This window comes from Carassius carassius, chromosome 4 (assembly GCF_963082965.1).
Source record: "Carassius carassius chromosome 4, fCarCar2.1, whole genome shotgun sequence".
Taxonomy (NCBI): Eukaryota; Metazoa; Chordata; class Actinopteri; order Cypriniformes; family Cyprinidae; genus Carassius; species Carassius carassius.
In genome coordinates, this window is record NC_081758.1 from 27236301 (window position 1) to 27259518 (window position 23218).

Here is a 23218-nt window from a genome sequence, read left to right on the forward strand (position 1 = left end):
ATTTCAAGATCAATCAATTCAGGTTTCATTATAATTTAAAATTTAAATGTTTTAGTTTTTTAATCCTATTAAATAAATATAAAATAAACTTATGTTATTTTTGCATAGAAAGCTAAGAAAAGTTGTATGGGCAGTATTTCTTTTTGTATTACTTATTTTTCAGACACAAAGTTATGCTTTATTTCTGCTTCACTGGAACATAGTCTTATCCATTTATGAAATATCCATCACAAGAACTAAATAATTGTATTTACTGACAGGCTAACTTAAAACTAGCTTAACTTAAAATTTGTCATTTTCTGTCAAGTGAGCTAAAAAAATAGTTTAAAAGTAAGTCAAATACTGGTGCTGGCTGCTGGGCAAACTCTCAGAGAGGACTGATTCAGATCTTAGTTTAGTTCATTTAGAAAAATAATAATAATATGAAAATAATCTAAAATGAAGCAACTATCTTCTTCTATAATAACATATATAAAGACTGTGAGACCAATCGTTGGATTTTTATTACATCTTAAAAATTACATTTGGAAATACTTGCTAATTTCTCACCTGAATCTGACCTTAACATTTTCATCTTGGTTGCACATTAATTTATACTCGAAAGACTTCAAATCAAATTTCAAGATTCAGATCAAGATGCCTTCTTGCATCTTTTTGTAGAACACAAAAAGTTATAGGCGAGCTTGAGCAGATTAATGTAGAGTCTTGTAACTGTTTTTATAGTAACATAAAACATTTATTTACAATGCATGTTCTATGTCATGTCCTATAGTCTCATAAACATAAACACTACCCCCAGCGACAGTGAATCATCAGTCAATGGTACAGAGGGGAAAATATTTATTTGATCCCATGCTGATTTTGTAAGTTTGCCCACTTATTAAAAAAAATGAAGGGTCTGTCATTTTTATGGTAGGTTTTGTGCAATGTATAGAGATAGAATATCAACCAAAAAAACATATTATATAAAGGTTAGAAATTGATTTGCATTTCAGTGAGTGAAATAAGTATTTAATCCACAAGCAAAACATGACTTAGTACTTGTTGCAAAAACCCTTGTTGAAACCCAGAGGTAAGATGGGTTTTTTTTAGTAGTTGGTCACCAGGTTTGCACATATCGCAGGTGGGATTTTGATCCACTCCTCTTTACAGATTCTCTCTAAATCATTTAGGTTTCTTGGTTCTTGTCTGGCAACTTGAATGTTCAGCTCCCTCCACATATTTTCTGAAGGATTGAGGTCTGGAGACTGGCTGGGCCACTCCATGTCCTTAATGTGCTTCTTCTTGATGCACCACTTTGTTGCCTTGGTGGTGTGTTTTGGGGTCATTGTAATCCTTGAAGACTTATCCATGACCCGACCCATCTTCAGTGTTCTGGCTGAGGGAAGGAGGTTCTCATCCAAGATTTTACAGTACATGCCCTGTCCATTTGCCCCTCGATGCGGTGAAGTCTTCCAGTACCCTTAGCAGAAAAGCAGCCCCAAAGCATAATGTTTCCACCTCCGTGCTTGACAGTAGGGGTGGTGTTCTAGGGGTTTTAGACAGCATTTCTCTCCCTCCAAATACGGCTAGTCGAGTCAATGCCAAAGAGCTCAATTTTAGTCTCACCTGACCACAGCACTTTCTCCCAAGCCTTCTCTGAATCATTGATGTTCACTAGCAAACTTTAAATGTGCCTTCTTGAGCAGGTGGACCTTGCGGGCACTGCAGGATTTCAGTCCATTGCAGCGTAGCGTGTTACCAATGTTTTGCTTGCTGAGTGTGGTCCCAACTGCCTTTAACTTCATTAACAAGCTCCTCCCGTGTAGTTCGGGGCTGATCCCTCACCTTTCTCATGATCATCCTTTACCCATGAGGCGAGATCTTGCACAGAGCTCCAGAACGAGGCCGATTGATGGTTGTTTTGTATTTCTTCCATTTCCGAATAATCGCACCAGCACTTGTCTCCTTCTCACCAAGCTTCTTGATGATTGTTTTGTAGCCCATTCCAGCCGTGTGGAGATCTAGAATCTTGTCTCTGATATGCTTTGACAGCACTCAGGTCTTGCCCATGGTGGTGGAAAGACACAGATCGTGTGGACAGGTGTCTTATACACCTAACAAGCTGACATTAGGAGTAACTTCAGGACTTAACTGTGTTCCACATGGGCACATAACCAATCTGTTGGAGCCAGAATTCTAGGGGATCAAATACTTATTTCACTCACTGAAATGCAAACAGTATTCTGTCTCTATCCATTAAAATAAACCTACTATAAAAATTACACACCCTACATTCTTTGTAAGTGGGCAAACATACAAAATCAGCAGAGGATCAAATACATATTTCCACCAGTTATCTCTCCAGTTGTAATAGAGGTCAGTGGCTATAAACTTCCATCATCAGAAAGAAAATTAATTATCTTCTAAAAGCTTAGGAAGGAATATAGGATTTACTGTTTTCTTGTTAGTTAAAGTGATCACCTCGTTCTTATTGTCTATCATAAGAGATATGATTGCTATATACTTCAATAACATCCTTCAGTGGGATCAGAACAAAGATTACAAAAACATGCAACAGTAATGGAAGTATCTAAAAAGTAATATTTGCTGATTTTATTAACTTACTATGAATGACATGCATTGGAAGTCCCTTTAATTTGAATAAAAATAACTAATTCAAGTTATTTTATTTATTTTTACCACGAAGATTTGCGTTTGACATTTGTAGCCTATAAATAAAATAACTTTTCAACCATGCATTGGACTGCGGAAATACACTTTAACCCACAGCCTATTAAACACCTTAAATCTTTTAATCAATGTACAAGCTCACCTAAGACCATTTTCTTTTCCTTGCTCCGTCGTCAAATGCCTATGAAAAACTAAAATATAGGCCTAACCAGAATTCAAAAATAAAATGTTCAATGAGCGTAATTCTAAATTAACGCGAGAAAAACTAGGCTACATTCCCCGGTCTTGAGGCGTCACTAAAGTAGTTTTATCAAAGGAGGAGCATTGTGGGATTTGAAGTGTGTTTTGCGTTGCTCAGGACACTCGCGGGCATTCCGGTGGCAGGAGGACCAGTGGGTGAAATATCAGGGCGGAGCTTTCCCCGCTTGGCAGATGGATGGCTTGTGAACTTAAAGGCAAAGTAATCAACTTAACATAAATCGCAAGATGCAATTTCACAGGGTCGTACGCCACCATACGTTCTAGACTGTAGTAGACATTTTTTTTTGACAATAGTAGGCTACTACAACGTGACTGACAAAGCTGCTGAGATAAAAACTGACACATCTCAAAAGGCACAAATGAATAACCCACGAGGCAAGCGCATTGATCTGTAACATATTTTTCTTAATCGAACTTTGGTAGATTAAATTTACCGGTATGACGCGACGGTGCTTTGTACGGTAAGATGTTTCTGTCTGGATTTTGAACATTATGTTTTATCATAGGAAAATATGTTGGTGCTTTGTTAGGCTACATTTGGCCACGTTTTCACACGCGCTTTCAATAGAGTGTTGACGATTCGCCTCCTTGACAAAAACAAATAAAACGTAAATGTAGACTTTATAACTCGGTTTGCAAGTTAGATTATTATCCTATTTATTTATTTATTTTTTAATAAGAAAGTGGGATAACCTGTGCATTATTATGGGAGAGAGTTTTCAAGACAATCATTCAGTCTTTGAGTTTTGCGCTAGCTGCAGAATTATATCACAATTAAAAACAACTGTTCTTCTCTCCCTTCTGCGTTTGTCTGTTGCGCAACTGTCTTTTCATTTTTTTTACGCGTCTAGAGCAGGAGCACCAGTCTCCATAATAATCCTGCATAGCCTATATTCATGTACCATTCTGACTTATCCTTTGCTGAAGTATTTTTAGCCCCGGCCCACAAATTGTATTTTATTTCCCCTTTAAGAGCACGAACTGTGTTGGGAGGGAGGTGTCAAGCCCAGAGGCTGAATTTCGGCCAATTAAAGTCGTCGACCCCCTCTGCAATACGTCATCCCGCTAAGGGAGGGCTCTGAGCGTGAGCGATGTGTGCGGTTACCAAGGAAACCACTTGTCCTGACCTCCCCATCCCTATCCCCCTCAGGCAAGATTGGTTTCCATGGTAATGATTGTATCTCCCCGCATGTTTCTATTCCCGTAAAGCGAGCTGAGCGAACGGTCGGAAAGTCGCCTGCTTTCCTCCAAAGTCTGTCGGACAATTTCTATCTGCATTAGTTCTGCAGGAAAATGTGATTTGAAAAAATGCGATATATATATAGGGCAGGGTAAAACCAAGTGTGATTATGCTCACTAATACAAATAAACTATTTTCCAATTAAATAAATACAGAGCTGCAAGCATTAAACAAGTGTAAAATACACAGGTTTGAAATTGTCATCTCTTCGGGCTGGCTACATTTGGCAACAAACAGCCTACACAGAACACCTTTAATGACCTAAATTATTAAAAATGAACAGCCCTGCTTAAGATGCACCCTAGTTTTTCAGTTGAATCAACGACTTTCTTAGGAAATGTTTGAGAGTTGATGTCATATGTGACAAATGAGCCTCTCCTGTCTGAGCCTTTCTAGCTCTTCTGGAATTTCAGCTTCCTGTAACTTGTTGAGACTCATCTGCATGCCATGGAGTGAGGGTGTGTTCACCAAAGGGATGGGGGTGGGTGGGGAGGGGAGGGGAACTGGAGAGATACAGAGAATGAAAGAAAGAGGGAGCTGTATCTCTCCCTCACACAGGTACACACACACACACACACACACACACACACACACTCAAACTCTTTTTTTTTTTGCTTTTTTCATCTCCAACACAAGCACAAACAAACACACATGCACAGTATTCATGTATTTTCTCATATATTTGATAAAAAACCCAGACTATCTTTAAGAAAATAATTATATTTAATTTAATTTGACTTCATTTTGATTCTACACTCAAAGTTTAGTTACTATAACCCAGCTATGGGAGTGTGCTGTAGTGGCTTCTTCTAATAACATAAGGTATTTACTTTTTCATCCTCTGTTCCATCTATAAAGTTACTCTTGATATTTTGTTGCTTTGCAGTTATAATTGTGTACTAGACTATATTCATATAATCTAATACACATTACACATCCTTGGGGATCAACACTTGGTCCTTTGCTATTGTGTTTATTTATTAATGACGTTCCCGAAATTAGTTTACATTCCTCTATTCAGCTTTATGCAGGCGGCACTGTTATTTACTTTTCTCATTATGATATTTCATATATTTAGTCCTCTCTGCAGTTACACTTGAACTCATTACAGGATTGGTTTAAAAAAAAAAAAACTTGTCGTTAACAAAGAGAAGTCCTGTAGTATGGTGTTCTTGAAAAGATGCCATCGTCCGCACTCTTTTGATTTAGATATTAGTTTTGAAGATGTGTCACTCCTATCTAAAGTTGACCTATTTAAATATCTTGGTCTTTGGCTCGATTCTGAATTGTCCTTTAAGCATCACATTGATTCTATTATTAAAAAAATAACATATGGGTGTCCGAGTTCTCTCTATCGTTCAATTAATTGCTTTTCATTTCAAGTAAGGATAAGATTAATCTCACCATTAATTCATCCTATTATTGACTATGCAGATATTATTTATTAAAATACTTCTGAGACCGGTTTAAAACCTCTAAACATTGCTCAGAATTCTTTATGTAGGTTTGTTTTGAGGTGTCCTCTATAGAAGTCATCGTTTTATATATTACTTATGTGTTGTGTTTTATGTATGCGCTATTGGGTCCCCCTCGAAAATGAGATGTAGCATCTCAAGGTTTTTTTGCCATTAATAAAATTTAAATATCTGTCAAACACATCAAATTTAATTTAAAAGCTGTTAATACATTCCATGGAGTAAGAATATCTACAAAATATAGCAATTTCTCTATTATATATTTATAAAAAAAAGATTTGGGCATAGGCTACACCTCATCAAGTTTGGATCCTTTATTTCAGAATTTAGAAACAAACCAAGAAAAAAAATCAGCCTTTCTGTTTTTAATGACTAGAAATAGGGTTTTCTTTGGCTCTGTCCTTGATCTGGTAATCAATTTCATTGATTTCAACACGAATGGCAGCCTTGGTTCTGACCAAAGTATAAATAATGACCCCAGGGGTTTTAAAAATACACCACGACTTTGTAGTGTTTTCCTCTAGGTAAAATATCACCTGGTTTAAATTAAAATGAGATCATCTTAAACACGACTGTAGGTCACAGTGCCAGGAATTATTCTCCTCACTACCCTCTTCAGTCGAAGGGGGGTGCATTTTTGACGGCTTCTAGTTGGATATGGACATCGAGGTGCGCGCGCAGGGACTCATGCACGCTGCAATAGGTAAACCTTTCCACACGTGGAACACAGCCAACATAACATTATAATGTATGCAAGCAAACAAAACAAAAACATACTCTGTGTATTTAATGTGTTTCATATGAACGTCAAATGTTTAAGAGTAACATAAATTACAGTTAAAATGCAATTTTAGGTGAATAACGTGTTTTTTCGTATAAACGACAAACATGCAGACATATCTTAAAAATGGTTCTTAAATTAAATATCGTTCTTAATATGGTTTCTATAGTGCGGTAGAGACGCACAAGTTAAATGTTCCACATGCCAGAATGCATGTTGTACTTGCGTGCCTACTCCTCCTTCCAGCTCAATAGAGCGTGCGCGGGCTCGCCCACGTGTGCGCGCTGCAGGGTGACAGCGGAAGACAGAGGTTGCGCTTTTAGCACGCACTATAAGCGTAGGAATGAGCGAATTTGTGGGAAAGGTTTTTTATTTTATTTTTTATTTAAACTCCAAACTGTAATTCATATAATTTAGTTTATACAAAATTTAGAGCTCCCGTGGAAGTGTCGGCTGCTATATGGCCGTTTTCAAGAGTGTAGCCGGTGCCCTATTTTTATCCTTCAGCTTGTGTGCGTCACGAATCCAATGGCTGTGGTGACACTTAGCGTTGATTTCGAGGTTCGCCTACTAATGCTCTCCTGCAGAGGGCCCATTTCTCCTTGAAGTGCTTAGACCGCCATGTGTGTGTGTGTGAAATATTAGAACGAACAATTTCTTCTGAAAATACGAGCTTCAAATCAGCTCTTCCAGTAATGACATGCTCAAACGGGCAGCAGGAAAAATTACATCTAAAATATATTAAAAAGTATAACAGTCAGCAGATTTTGTTTTATTAAACATAAAAAAAGTATTTTAAATTTTATTAAATTGATGTAAATAAATGGCTATTTAATAATAATTAAAAAAGTAAGACAAAATAGTTAAATGTTAGAAATTGCATCTCAAAATCTTTCTTTTACAAATACTTGCATTTTTATCATACATGTGTGTAAAAAGACATTAGTATGAATAATATTCATCTCACATTGTAATTTAGATTTTTTTCGTTTATACAGACTCTGCATGTCTTTAATGTATTATCGAACGTTTTATTAGTGCAGCATTCTTCTTTGTTTCTCATATGATCTTTGTGTCTTCTCATACATATAGGTAACGCATACAAGCTCAGACGTACAGGACTATGATTGGAACGCAAAACAAACATGGCCTGCTCTCCTTCAGAAGCTTGCAGTGTTGGTTGCTGCTGGATGCATTGTGTGCGGCTTTAGGGAGTGTCTCTGTATTGAGGAAATTCTTCTCAGGAAGTGGCGTATAGGTTGGTTTCATGTGCAGTTCACTCTTCATACACTCCCTCTACTGGTGTCCACCCGGTCACTCTCCCGGTCAGAATTATGGTTTCTACCTTCGGAACCTGTTGGAGGGGGGATTGACAGAGTGTTTGTATAGCCAACAATTGGTTGAATGTGAATCTAGTTTTAGACACATTGACCTGTTTATTTGTCCTTCCTTGCATTGATTTTTTTTTATGAAACTGTTTAAAATAATATTTAAAAAAAATAATTATTGTTTAAAATAATTTTATGATTCATTTTTGAAAATAGCTTTGACACCACATCAGTTTCATGCAAATATTTGAGAGAGGACTGAAATGTTAAATTTGTCCAGTGCAAAAGAAGCATTTCCTGTTGAGAGTTTTGTAAGCCAAAAGGATTAACAAGACACGTTTGTCTGCTGAGAGAAGTAGAGAGAGGAACAGGTAAAGAAAGAGAGGGGAGGGGGTCAAAAGCAAACACATAGTTGTGTTTCAGACATTTTTTTTTTCTGTAAATATTTTTGTCAATTTGGGTCTTTCTTTTGTTAGCAGAAATATATGTTGAACATTTTATGTATTTAACAGGTTATCTGCAGAGCTGCTCGTGCATGGGTAAGTGAGTTTTGGATAAAAAAGCAAGATATGGTCTTAGTCTTAGTTGGTGGAATCAGGACAAAGAATTCCAGAACCATGTTTGGGAAATATGGAACACCCGGAATTCCAGGGGGGTGGGGCCATAGCGAGAGAGAGAGAGAGAGAGAGCACTCCATAAACAAATACTCAGGCAAATGTTAATCGAACACACATGCTCTCTCTCACGAAGAAGAGGGGGAGAAAAGGGAGGGCACGGGTACTTTCCAAGTCTCCTAGAGAAAATCTCCCTGAGTTTGCAAAGTTCTTGTTAATAATGTGCGCCTCCTTCTTTTTTGCGAAGAGTGCAAAACTCTGTGATACTTGAAACGCATTTCATTTATGCTTTATACTTTTTAACAACCACTCCTTTAGGCATTCTGTCTGATCCACATCTAAATAAAGCTTCATTTGAGAGAGAAAAATTGCTGTTTTAAACATATTTGACAAACTGTGAACTGAAGCCCAGACCTCGTCGGAAATAGAGCTGCGTGCACATTGTTGCCTTGGTGTAAAGTCACTAATGCTCAATCAGGTGAAGCACTGTTTTTATCCTAAATGACTGCTGAAATTAAATGTCATTCACCCTTTTCTTCAGTGTCAATATCCAAAGCAATTTGCTCAGAGCCTGTGACTGTATAGAGCTCTAGTGTGGGTTGCCTGAATCTAGGGCAGGGAGTAAGTACTCCACTGAAGTCAGCACTTAATGTAGCACTAGTAAGCGCTCTTATTCTCATATGAGGCCCGACAACCAAAATTGTGCTATATTAGAGCTGCTGTCTATCTTTTTTTCTTTTGACTAAATAACAAAAAAGCCTGTTTGAATATTTGAAGCATGAAATACTTCATCATAAATAATAAACTCAGTATGTTATTTGTATAAAATATATGCCCCAAAGCAGAGTTGAATTTTATTTTTAAATAAATCATTTCCTACATATAAAAAATTCTAAGAATGTCATTTTTGTTATTATCATTATTTTAATTCTTAAAAGGATAATTCAAACAGAAATGAAAGTTTAACACATATGTTTACACTTTCTTTCTTCTGTGGAATACAAAAGAATTTTGAAATTTTTGAACATTCTTTTTTTAATCTTTTTGAAAACAACAAAAAATATATTTAAAGCAATCATGCAATAACACAGTTTGAAGCAGAATAAAAAGAGAGGTTTTGAGTGCTTTGCTATTTTGAGCTCAGTAAGAATATAATTTATTTATCTATTTGTTATTATTGTTAAATTATTACTTTAATTCATCACTGAATGTTTTATTCATCAAATAATTCTGAAAAATATCACAGTTTCCATAAAAATATGACGCAGCACAAATGTTTTAAACATTGATAACAATAAGAAATATTTCTTGAGCAGCAAATCAGCATATTAGAATGATTTCTGAAGGATCACGTGACACTGAAGACTGGAGTAATGATGCTGAAAAATCAGCCTTTCCATCACATAAAAAAAGTTACTTTTTAAAATATATTAAAATAGAAAGTTATTCTAAATTGTAATAATATTTCACAGTATAACAGTGTGTACTATATTTTTGAACAAATAAATGCAACCATGTGCACTTGTGCAGTGATTTTTTTTTCAAAAAACATTCAAAATCCTGCAGACCCCAGCATGTGAATTCTTGAAACTTTTGTAAGTTTACAGCTTATAAGAGTTAGATACACGTTCCCCCTTTTCCAATAGCATGATACCAGTAGTGGTTTCGAAAATTAGGTCAGCAGAGTCCGTCTTGGATATGCTGAAGAATGAAAATTACTACCATGAAGTGTTCCAGAGCAATTTCAGGAGAAAGTTCTGAAAGGCTGCATTCAGAAAGGTCTCCGAACCTTAAGATGAAGCTCTATGCATGTGTGTGCATCTAAGTTTGTGAGCTTGTGCCTTTTGTGTACATGCATGTGCTTGTGTTTGCGTTAGTGTCTGTGTGCTGTGTGCAGCTCCTCCGATCTTCAGCTCACAGGGTTTGGATGAGCTGTTTGAACTCGGTGGTTAAGCTGGTAGACTGAGATGAATGCAAGAGGAGCTCAGTCTCTTCTTTGAAGTTTGACACGGGGGTTTACCCCTCCCACCAGGAGGGGCTTCAGCAGAGAGACAGAGAATGAGAGTGGGGAGAGAGAAAAAATTGACTCTTGTTTTTTGTGAGAAACACTAGAGGTCCAGCTTGACTCTTAAATTGTCAGAAGGCTTCTGCTTGTTTTAATTACTTTCTCAGAGAGCTACTCTACTATGTGTTATACTAGTATCTTAGTATTATAAAACTTTTCGAAGCCAGATGTTGAAAAGCTCCATTTTTAATATTGTATTACAAACATTATTAATTCTTGAAAGTCATTGTCTATCAAAGTCCCCTTTAAAGAAATTAGCTCATTACTTGAAGACCTCCCACTCTCGCTGTCTCATAAGCATGCTGTGTCGTGTCTGGGAGAGACCTAAAAGGGTGGCCTGGCCAGGTGTGCAGCTGAGACTGAAGATGATACAGGTATGAGCAAGCTCTTGACAGATTCAGCAACAGATTCAAGGACTCTGCTCTGTCTTGTTATCCCTCATCTGGCTCTACTTTTTCTCTCTACTGTGTTTTTAAACATGCTGCTGTATGGTGTAAATTTTTCAATTCCTAAAAAAAATTTCTAAAATACAATAGAAATATTTCAACAAATTATGAGTAGAATTCATAATTGTTAGTGCACCACCAACCATAATTTATAGATTTGTTTTAGCCTCTATTGCCCCGTTTTTGTTTTGCCACATTCAAACTTGTGTCGTCCATATCTCCATTAGAGTTTGATGTGTGAAAGCATGAACTACTAAGCCACAGTTCTAGATAATTTTTGATCAATGAAGTAAATACATTTTTTTATTTTTACTGTACCGTTCAAAAGTTTGTATGCAAAATGCAGTGAAAACTGTAATACACAATTTAAAGTTTTCTTATTAAATTTGCTATTTTCAGTATATTTTAAAATGTCTTTTTTCCTGGCAATGCTGTATTTTCAGCAGCCATTACTCCAGTTTTCAGTGTCGCATGATCCTTCATAAATCATTCTAATATGCCAATTTAGGCTTTCAAAAGTCATCATAACCTGTATAGCTCCACTGGTAGAAAATAGATCCCCACCATTTGATCTGATAAATGTATATATCGAATATCGAACACACTGTCAGTTGCTTTGGATAAAAGCATTTACATTAGCACCTTTACTTGGAATGATTCAACACATTGTTATGGGTTGCAGTACCTGACCAACAACTACCAGCATTGTTTCTGGAGCTCTGCCACACCCTCACGTAGCCCTCACTGTCCCCATAGAAGACAAAGACTTGCTCAGGATCCTTCATTGTATGACACAATAATAGGTCTCAGTTTTCTTGTTAGATTTTGGAGGTGTGGCTTTAAAGAATGTTTTTTTTTTTTGCCAACAGACAGCATCAGCACATCTAAAAACAATAGCTGACAGCCATGTCATATATGTGTGTTCAAATGTCTGTTTATCTATTAGCCACTTATACTGAGCATTTGCTTTCTGAAAATCGTGATTGTCTGAAGACATGACAGTAAAACAAGCCATTTGCAAACATTACATATCTATTTGTGTGCTATAAGGGTCTTAGTAAACAAAGTAAATCAATCGTTTAGGCATCTGTGCATGTTGTTTTTAATGTAATCTTTACTGTAATTTTTTGTTTTTCTGAGTAAATTGTTGATGTGCAAATAAGTTTACTGTGTTTTCCCATGACATTCGTCTGTATGTACATGTTTCTGTGTTTGTTCAGGGACACATCAGGTGTTTACACACACACACACACACACACACACACACACACACACACACACACACACACACACACACACACACACGCAGTGACTTTGGTGCCTCCAGTGGCAGGTTCATGACGGTGTCTTTTAAACAGTGATTGCACCATAGACAGTAAAAGAAATGGACACAGCGACCCCATTGGAACTCAATTGAGACAAGTGAAGCCCATTTTTAGCGATTTTTAGCACTTCCGTTTCTGACGCGCAGACTCAAACTAAGCTTGATGACGTCAGCAACCTGTCTGACAGATGTAAATCTTCTAGTAGCTGTGCGTGCAAACTGCCATCGTTAATCTTGCAGAGATGGCGAGCTTGAGCGGGGAGTTCTTTGGCGTGAGTGAGCAGGAGTACGTATTCTGATTAATTATTTTGTATAGTATTTTAATATGTAACGCCAGTACGCCATATTAAGTTTGCCTGCGAGCTTCTCCTCCTGTCTGTAGGGTAATTTCTCTACTGTGCGACAGAGAGTCGAGTGGTTATGACGCAATCATTAGCCTATTTTTACAAAAACTTTCTAAGGGGCCATAATGTAACATAGAAGGTAATGGAGCCCTTTATACATTGTCGTGTATCTTTAGAAATAAATAATGGACAAATGGAGTCTTTAAACGCCTCAGATGTAAAGTTATTCGCTGTCAAAGTGACGCCAAAATGAATGGGAGTCAATGGGATGCTAACGCAAGTGAAGTTCTGCTACAAGATGGCGGCACGCGGCCGACTTCAACTTCCGGTCGACTTCCTTCCCGCCTGGATTGGACTTCCAGTCCTTTATGATATATGACTGATATTCAAACTGTATGAGCACAGAAGAGTAACACACATGAGTGTTGTTTTCTGAGAATTCAATCAGAAAGTGACCAATGAACACTCATATACAGTATATGCTGGTGTAAGTAATGCAATAATGTTCATAAAAATATCTAGATTTTGGACTTATCATTCACATTTTATAACTGTGTAAATGTACTATATGTGTTTATGGTTAAAAAAGATGAGTATAAGAAATATCTTTCAAACAAACCAAATTTATGCTAGCTATGTGGGGAAAATTATTTAAAAACCAAGAAGCCAATTTCAGGAAAATATAAATTTCATGAATGAGCTGTTTCAGTTCTATTATAAGGTCAAAAAATCTTGTAGAAATATATTGCAGTTAAACAGTGTGCGTGTGTTAAAAATACATTTACAAAATACATATTATAAAAGATAATTCCATCCTGACCCTTTAGATTTTAGACTGTGCTGTATTAATTGAAATGAATAATTTCTGCGTCATGCCTAATAACACCCATTAGCCATGATGATATGTATATTTGTTGTATATATGTATATTTGTAACAGATTTCTGCTGATGTTACTCGGCTGGATGGAGAAATGTTTAGCAATGCTTTTTTTATCAGAGTGTAATAATACACATTTGCATCTTTACGTTTACCTTCTAACCACAACTGACAAAGCCAGAAGCAATTATAAAATGATGATTTACTGAGAGGAACCATGTTTCACACAAGTTACATGTGAGTGTGTGTGGCACTCGTAAGAAGGGGCAGGTCTCATTAATCCGTTTTACAAGCCAGAGATGAGGAGCGATACGGCACAAATTCTGATTTACAGCCTGTGAGCTTTAGTGAGTGATAAAATATGTTTCCTATCCTCCTACATGTAAGCTCAGCGCTCCAGCCCTCCAACTGTGCCCAGACCAGTTACACTGACAAATGCTGGCATATACTGAAAGACTTATGATCAAATAGTTATACATCTGAATATAAATATTCAACATTTGAATTAATACAATTTCATTGGACTCTAAACCTGTGTACAGTCTTTTCATCTAATTTCCATTTAGTTCATTTGGTTCACGCTTGTTCTCTTTAATCTCAAGCCTAATCACCAATCTGTTGTATAAGAAACGTCTATCCTGGGCAAACTTTTTCTCATTTTAAATGGATAATTATAAGAGAAATTGAACACTCATGCATCAGAATCTGTTGAAAACTAAGACTTCGGGTGATTGTCTTGATTAAAAATGTAGCTTGTAAAATGAGACGTGGATGAGCTTCTGATCTAAATACACTTCTGGCCTTTCTCCTGTTATATATTATTATGGGGCTTGGTAGAGTAGACTGGTACCAGACCAGCCCATGGGCAGTGTTCATTTTTACACAGTTTTGGTCTTTTGATGAAAATATGAATTTTTGCTGTTATGCTGTTTTGTCAATAAGAAATTTTGGGTCGGTTAGAGATTTAAATGTTTTTGAAAACAGCTTCTTATGCTCACAAGGCTGCATTTATTTGATCAAAAATACAGTAAATACAGCAATATTGTGAAATATTATTAGATTTTAAAATAACTGATTTCTATTGAAATATATTTTAAAATGTAATTTATTCTTGTGATGCAAAGCTGTATATTAAGCAGTCATTACTCCAGTTTTCAGTGTCACATGATCCTTCAGAGATAATTTCAGTATTGCTGATTTGCTGCTCAAGACACATTTCTTATAAATTTTTTTCAGGATTTTTTGCTAAAGTAAAAAAATAAAATAAAATAAAAAAACAGCATTTAAAAAAAAAATGTATTGTAATAAAAGTTTTCTTTGTCACTTATAATCAGTTTAACGCATCTTTGCTGAATAAAATTAATTGCTTAAAAATATCGGACACCAAACTTTTAAAAATGTATGAACTTGTGAAAACCTGAAATAACATTGAGTACCCCATGTTGTGCTTCTTGATGCTTTACTTTTTCGCCGTTCAACAATCATATTTATGTAGATTTTTCTTCTTCAAAAACATTGCATTATTAATATTTTATGTTACTTTTGGTACTTTTATTTTATCTTTTCTCATCATATTAACATTATTAGTAAGTTTTGATTTAAATCTACTCCTTATCCTCATTATGCATATTTTGCATATTGTCTTTAGCATTACTGATATAATAATAATAATAAAAAAAAGAAATTGTCAGTAATTTTGTTGGCAAAATTGACACTGTTGTGACTAACACTATACGTATCCTGTTTACCAGATTTGCCATTTAATGATTTCTTTCTTTTATTTGTTCTTGTCCCTCTGCCTTTGGCTGAAGGGACAGCTCGTCCAGCTGGGCACGAATCACCCATGAATCTCCAGCGGTATAGCGAGGGAGCAGGAAATAGAACGGGAGGCGTTAACCTGATAAGACTGCTGTTGCAGAGCGGGGACACTTTCCCTCCCTCTCTCATTCTCTCTGTCACCCTCTGTCTCTTCATTCTTCTCCCTTCTTACAGTTGCTACACCAGGCTCTTACATAAGCCAGTTGGATATTTTCAGCCTCTCAGCACAGATGCAGTCAAGTTGAAGAGAACGCATTAAATATTTCATTTTGCCTCCTCCCAGACCTGTCTAGTTGGGATGAATCAACATTATAATACTACACTGTTTTTATCTGTGTCTCCGTGCTTTGTTTCAGAATGGCAATCAATCTGATGCTTTTTCCATTCAAATGTGGGCTACTCTATGCAGAAAATGAAGTAAAATGAGGCAGCAATAGCTGGGAAACACCATTAGAGATTTCCTCTATACCATCTATTTAGTAAAATGACCTACATCTTAATGTCAAAAAGCCATTTTAAATGTTGTGTTAAAAGCTTAACCTCTCAGGGATCTCAAAGAGACTCACTGTTAGCAAGGTGTTCTCTGTATATGATGAGTGAAAATCTGTTAGGTCAAGAGGAACATATCATGTATACATTATTGTAGCCATACTAAACGGCTTCCATTGGGAATTGAGTAGAGGTTAGTTGAGTACAAATCTCTCTCTCTCTCTCTCTCTCTCTCTCTGTGTGTGTGTGTGTGTGTAGTGCTGAAAGTCACAGATCGCACAGCAGTTATGCAGTGCAAGAAGAAGACATTTTTTGTGAGGATGACAAAAATATGTGTGTGTCTATGTTTTGAAGCTCATTTATGTAAACCACTTTGCTGAACCCAGTTTCCCAGCATGCAACGTGGTATGACTAAATCATGCAATTCACCAGACCAGTTTTTACTGTTTACTGCCTTTGCTGTGGCCTTGTCATGTTTGTTGTTTCGTTTCCATTATCTGTCATATATGTTTTCTATAAATAACATGATTTTGGGTGTCACTGTCATTTTGTTTTATTGTGTGGAATGCTAAGGATAATGTGTGCCAAACAGTCATCGTAATATCAATTTTATTCAAAAGGTTGTAAAAATAAATAAATAAAATAAATAAATTCTTGGAACAAAAAGCAACAAGTTGCATTGTTTAACCTAATGCACTGTCCAGTGAAACATACAGATCATTTGTCCACGCTGTGCTGTTAAGTTGCTTTTGAAGCCTTTGCCTTCCAAATACCACTCATAACTAATTAAAACAAGATCATGACTATGAGGAAGTATTGTAAAGGGTCATTTGACATTTATCTAAAAATCTAAAATGAATTTAAAAATAACTGATTAATAAAATAAATACATTTAAATGAATATTAACCTCTCATGTTCTTATAGCTTATATGTCAATGGTGCGTAAGGTTGTGGACCCCTTCAATCTTCTTATCCTTTCTGTGCAAGCTTTGTTATTGTTGCATTCAGGTTGAATCTTGATTCACCAACAATAGAAAAAGACAAAACACTATTTTATATGACTCATTCTTATTCTGAGAGGATGTGATGGCTTGGACTGAATTCACATCCCTTACTCAAAGGTGTGGCTAATTAGTTTTATGAATCATCGGAAAGTGATAATTAACGTTAACGTGTTGTAGGGAATTTGCTGCTAATTAGGTCAAAGAGGTAGAAAAACAGACATTCCTTATAGATAAAAGTTAGTATTCTCTCACCTCAAATTCTCTACCCTTGACTGCTTTAGAAAATCTGTCTAAATAATATATCAAAGCATGCATGTACTTTGAGGGCTTGTATCTTAAAAAGCATCTCAGTAGAATTTTCATCCTGTATTGGAGATACTGTCTACATATTTGTTCTGGTGGAAGCAATATCATAGAATTTGATTATACACAGTCATTATGGAGACCCCCATCAGGCCACCAAGGAACAGTTGAGCATATACATGATTTTGAAATCTGTAATCAGAACTCTTAGATCCATTCTGAGAATATTTCAGTAACATTACTATTATAATATAATATTTAATGCATATTTATATTTTAAACACAATATAGTAGCTGACCCTAGGTTTACATTTCACTGCAAGTTACGTTGAATTTTTAAATCTTAGTATGGATTGTCAAAATTTGGAAACAGTTTACAACTATTTTATGAAGATAAACAGTACAGATGTTCTCCAACAACTGCTCGGTGACCTGAGGGGAGCTGTGTAGTATGACAATCACATGAATCACTGTTGATTTTCAAACCTCTCATCCAAGCAAAACATGAATTTTGACAAGGGTACATTTGATCTTTCTATGCAACAAGGTCATTTTCTTCAAAAGAAGAACACTAAACAATATAGAACATTGGCATCAGAGTTTTTCAAGCTTTTAGGAGACAGCTAGACCTTTTGAATGAAACATCACTGGAACAGCTAACAATCTTTCCTCTGGTGCACTTGACTGAAATGTAGATATGAATGTGTGATAAGAATTTCAAAAACAAGCCATGCTCAATCTGCACTCCTCTTCTGCTGTGCATTTCACACATCATGGCTGGTCTGGCTTTCCTTGTCTCATAGCAGTTTTTGTGTTCTTCAAAGAGAGATGGTTCACACTGTGGGCAATTGTAGGTCATCCTCCTTTCCCCCATTCTTTTTCGGCCTTGCTCTCTTTCTTTTCACTCTCTTTTTTTATACTATTTCTCTCATCCTTGCACCTTCCACCCTCTCCCTTCATATTTTCTTGGATTGGTTTACAATGCAAGCGAGTGTTGAAGAAGAAAGCAGATTAGATGCCCCGTTTGCAAGACAGCTGAGGGGGAGGATACGCGTTAGAACTGGGGAGCTGGAAATAGGCGGCTATATTTGGTGTTGCAGAATGTGTTAGAGAGGAGATGGGAAGAAATTGCAATTCGGTTTACAAGGCATGGAGGCTGGGTACCAATGTGGGGTCTAAGGAGCTTTGGGTCCTGGAGGCCTCTTTGGCAGTCTCTCTTTCTGGCTGCTGTAGGCCTTGATGCTTGCAACACTGCCTTCAACAACAAAAACAGAAGAAGAGAGCACTGGGCAACCTGCAAGAAGTGTCATATATCAGCTTTAGATGTTATTTATCCAAAGGAAAGATAGTACAGTGTACTTGAGTGACAATGGTGATTATAGCCACAGTAACGCGGCCATTCTGAGTGTTCTGTTACATTAATGGTTTGATGTAGCTGTAGAAACCTATGTGGACACCTGCATTCCATCCAAAATATTACTGTTATTTCAAATTGATTGGACAAACTGTTTATGAAGACTAGCATACAGTATGGTAGCTCTATATAAGCATCACAATCTTTATGCCACTTTAAGCAGCTTTGAATTTTTCTGCTGTAAACTGTAATATGCAGTATTTATGATATCTGCAGATGCTGACTTACAGGAAATCATTAAAATAGATGTCAAATGTAAATACAAGTTTAATATCTATTAATGTACAAATCACACACACACAGAAACACACTCAACCGTTCAAACGTTAGGTTCAGTTACTTTTATTTGTCAAGTATGTATTAGTTGATGGAAAATGCCACTAAAGACAATTATAATGTTACAAAACTCTTCAAATAAATGCAGTTCTTTTCAACTTTCTATTCGTCATCCTGACAAAATGTCCAAAAAATAGAAAGCAGCACAACTGTTTTCAACATTTATAATAAAAAATGATTCTTTAATCAGCATATTAGAATCATTTCTAAACAATCATGTGACACTGATTAATGGCTGCTGAAAATTCATTTTCGTCATCACAAGAATATATATATATTTTTGTATATTTTAAAAAAGATTTTTTTATTGAAATAATATTCCATAATATTACTGTTTACTGTAATTGTTATACTGTAATTTTAATCAAATAAATGTAGCCTTGGTGAGCATAAGAGCATTCCTTCAAAAACATTATTTTTTAAAAAAAGAGAGAAATTTAATTGATAAAATAATATTCCCAAAATTCCCAATTTTCCTCAACATTTCCCTTTTAAATAAAATAAAATATGAAAAAACTTGAACTTATTTATTTCAGCTGTCATTTAGTTTAACTTTAATAAATAAAAACAACTAAAACTGAAAAAAATGCATTTAGAAAAAAACTAAAGCCAAACAATGCACCAAATCACCAAATCTTTAACTAAACCTAAAATGAAAATAGAATGTATAAAAATAAATCTAATTCAAAATATTAACAAAAACTATAATAGCAACTCAGTTGTTATACTAAGAACTGTTCAGCTGTGTTTATGCTTTTCAGAGGAATCTGCCTTATACTCATACACTAATACCCAACTTATAGTTGTCTAGGAGATATCGTTTTAACACAAAAAATATTACACACTTCACCCATGACCATCTGTCCATATAATGGCCTTGATAGTTGCTAAAGCTATGGTTACTGCAGAGTGTAGTATGGTGAGAGAAAGAGAAATATAGAACTAGATATTACAGAGGCTGGAAGAAGTGCCCTAGATCCTAGATGGAAATGATCCAGATGCAACACATCTGTAAAAACTGAAATACACTGGAATTCTGGTCATATAAAAAACTGTGTTCCATGTTTACTAACTAAATTTAATGTTTACTAACTGAACTGATACTAACTGAATTTAATGAAATATCAATTTTAAGGTAAGTTTTCAGTGTTGGTTAAATGACAGTCAAAACCTTAACGAGTCTTTCTGAAATTCTTGTGAACCATGTATTTAAGAGAAAGAGAATGAGACAAGTTTGATAAGCGTGTTAGCGTCACAGTGTAAGTGAATGAGACAAAGGGTGAAAGCAGTGACAGTGTAGATATGTATGCATGTAAATATCTACCTCACTCATTTGAATCATGCCGTATGTGTGAGAGAGTTGGAAGGAGGGCTCCGAGTCATTCCCAGCCTCCCTGCATTTCCTGGGCTCTGGATTGGGAGGAATTTCCATGGCTACGGCAGGTGGAGTTGAAGAAGCAGTGTGAATGCTCTGTTTGTCTCCAATCAACACTCTTAGAAATCATGTCTAAAAGAAAAGAAAATAGAGGACCATTTGAAATGTAAAAAATATGACTGTTTGAAAAATCAAACAATTTGTAAAAATGATTAACGTCACTGTATTTTATTACTGTATTTTAATACTTCACCCAAATGCATTTGTTAAGTCAATTCCTGTTTATTTTTTCATATTAATAAATATAAAAGAATGTAAAAACATTCAAAATTTATGTAAATATTTATTATGAATCACTTGCTTGTATTTTATACTTATTTATTGTATTCAATATTACACAGACTTCTTGTATTAGCACCATAGCTTGGGGCCTTGTGCTAATCTTCAGTGAAACATCAGTCTTGAGTGACTCTTGTGTGATACTGATTAACATATTAACTGATCTATATTAAATAATTAACCTAAAACATAATGACATGCACCACAATATTAGTGTAATCACAAAATGTGCTGCCTTTGTTTACAAGTACATTTTCATTAAATTTCTACACCAATTGAAAATGGTATAAAATGCTATTAACAAATATAACACATATTTCTGAAAAGTAAACATCAGCCAAATTTCCATTCTCAGAATAGCCGCGATAATCACCATGGTGACAGTGACTGAAGTATATAAAAGATGGCGACTTCAGTAGGCTCTAGTTTACCTGCCAAATCTTGATTAATGGAAAGCAGGAGTTTGAGGTGCAGCAACTGGACCACAAAGCGGACGGGAACTGCTCCAGTGGAAGATTGGATCTAAAACCTTCGAATGACACACTGTTTATATAATGTATGTTACGTCTGTAAGTTTCCGAAACTAAAGCACGCACCACACACGAGAAGCGCGCACACGCTATGTGATTATGAACCAGTCCGGGTTATAAATCCACGAGTTAATGGAAATATGGTTGTGAGTCCTTAAAATGTAGCGGTGCCACGCTTGTTTATTACTGAACTGTGTGTGAACGTAACTGTATTTAGCACTTATGGCCAGTTCACAGAAAGCAAACGTTTCCAACCTTACTGTTTTCTATGTAAAAATTCTGTAACGTTATAATAGATAGACCTAAATGAGCTGTTTTTCCAGCGTCTTGCACATTTAAGATGCCATTGAGTTAGAAGTTGTTTCATAACGCTTTTAAAACGTATGTAACAGTCAACGTTCTGTGTGAACGGCTCCTAAAACAGTAGGTTACTGGCAACAGTGTTCTGCTGCTGTGTGTGCCAGGGCCTCGATCATAGCATTTTTTGGATTTTGCTATTTTGTTACTCTTTGAGAGTTTGTCAGTTTGAAGTTACGATTAACAGTTATGATTATGTGGTCTTTCAGAAGTGTGCTGCTCACATACTTGTCTTCAGATGGGAAAGACGACAGGCCTTTACAGGTCAGTACTGTTCCTCCCAAACACACACAGACACACCCTCTTTCAGATCTAGTTTAGGCATGTCATTGCAGGCATTTTTTTTCACTTTTAACTTCCTCAAACATTATTAACCCTTGTCTATTGGTTTTGGAAACAAAAACAGCCACTATAAAATATAACTGAATAAAATATGCAGTTAAATGCACTTTAATCTATCTAACTTCAAGCTAAATACAATGGAATGTATTTTTAGTTACATGTTGCTGTTTTACATCTTTTTAAAATATTGTAAAATATAATAGGACATCTGGATCCTGTCAGTGAAAGACATCCAGCATGTTAAATAAAGTCCTTTCTGCCTATTTTTTAAAAAAAGTCAGTTTATTTTTGTGCTGTACTTTAATATGGCAACACCCAATATTCCAGTCATCGTTTGACAGACAATGTTGGCTTAGTATTACTACTTTTGAAGTTGCTGATTTGGATAAGACAAGCAGATGATTTGTCAGTACTATTTGTATGTTTATTGTTTATTGTTAAATGTTACCTGCTGTTTTTATTTAAACAGATGAAGATACTGCTTTTTTGGTGATGGGTGATGTTTGGTCACCAGTTTTTCTTTTTTTTTTTAAAGAACATCACAGCTCTTGTCTCACTTGTCTGTCTTAGTTTGATATCTTGAGGAATTTCACAACAGGGGGTATTCCAAAAGGATTCACTGAGACATCTTGTTTTTTCAAACCTGATGCTTTTCTTAGAGTTTTAAAAGGGGATTTATTTGTGGAAGGAAATTAGGAATTGTGGAACTTTCTCCTCAAGGAATATTTAAATAATCAGTCTGCTTTTTCAAAGAGGTCCAGAACTAGGTGCATTAACAATTTTAAAATTGACCCATATATGAGCATGTGTGATGAAAGACTTTATATTTATGTTCCAGTTTTGGGGAATTTTTTTTAAAACCCCTTTAATTAAAGCTTTTATTGATACCCTGTATACAATCAAGTTCAGTCTGCACATTCTTTGAAAACAAGTTCTGTGTTACAATCTTTATACATGTGCACAGACATCCTCACACACTAGACATCTAGCCTCCCTTTTTCTGCGACCCAGTTTCTCGAGCCCAGTAGCATTGTATGCTTCACCTCACTGGTTCCCAGTTTCACAGCTGTGTCACAATTTCTCATCTTAAGGCCGTAGAAACAGTCAGGTTATTGGACCTGAGAGAGAAAAAGGAGGAATAAAAGTGTCAAGGCATACCACAAGGGAAGGTGAAGAAAAGAGAAAGATGGAATAGAAGAGAGTCTTTGCTTTTGTGTGTGTGGGTATGTGAGAGAGAAAGAAGATGAAGTGGAAGAATTGAAGGGGAGGGCAGAACGGATAACAAACAAATCTAGACATGTTTCCTCCTCCCCTCCTGGTCCACCACAGACTGACTGATTTGCATAAAGGGCTGCAGGGCTTTTGACTGACAGGGCTCCACACAGCACTGCGCTGCTGCTTCCACTTTAAGTGGGCTGGTGTTGGGCACGGGGAGGAGGAGTCAGCCTGGACACAAGCCCTCCCCCTCGCCACTTCCAACC

General features: G+C 36.0%; 2 long non-coding RNA genes across 2 annotated transcripts; one reads left to right on the forward strand and one right to left on the reverse strand.

Moving 5' to 3' along the window:
* Positions 1–17346: 17346 nt before the first annotated feature.
* LOC132130736 (uncharacterized) lies at positions 17347–21177 on the reverse strand. The gene is made up of 3 exons (XR_009428766.1): positions 20940–21177; positions 20119–20301; positions 17347–18299 (listed from the first exon to the last, which is right to left on the reverse strand). It is a non-coding gene; the product is annotated as an uncharacterized LOC132130736 (long non-coding RNA).
* On the forward strand, positions 20878–22581 carry LOC132130728 (uncharacterized). Its single transcript, XR_009428764.1, has 3 exons — positions 20878–21064; positions 21605–21659; positions 22207–22581. It is a non-coding gene; the product is annotated as an uncharacterized LOC132130728 (long non-coding RNA).
* The last annotated feature ends 637 nt before the right edge of the window (positions 22582–23218 follow it).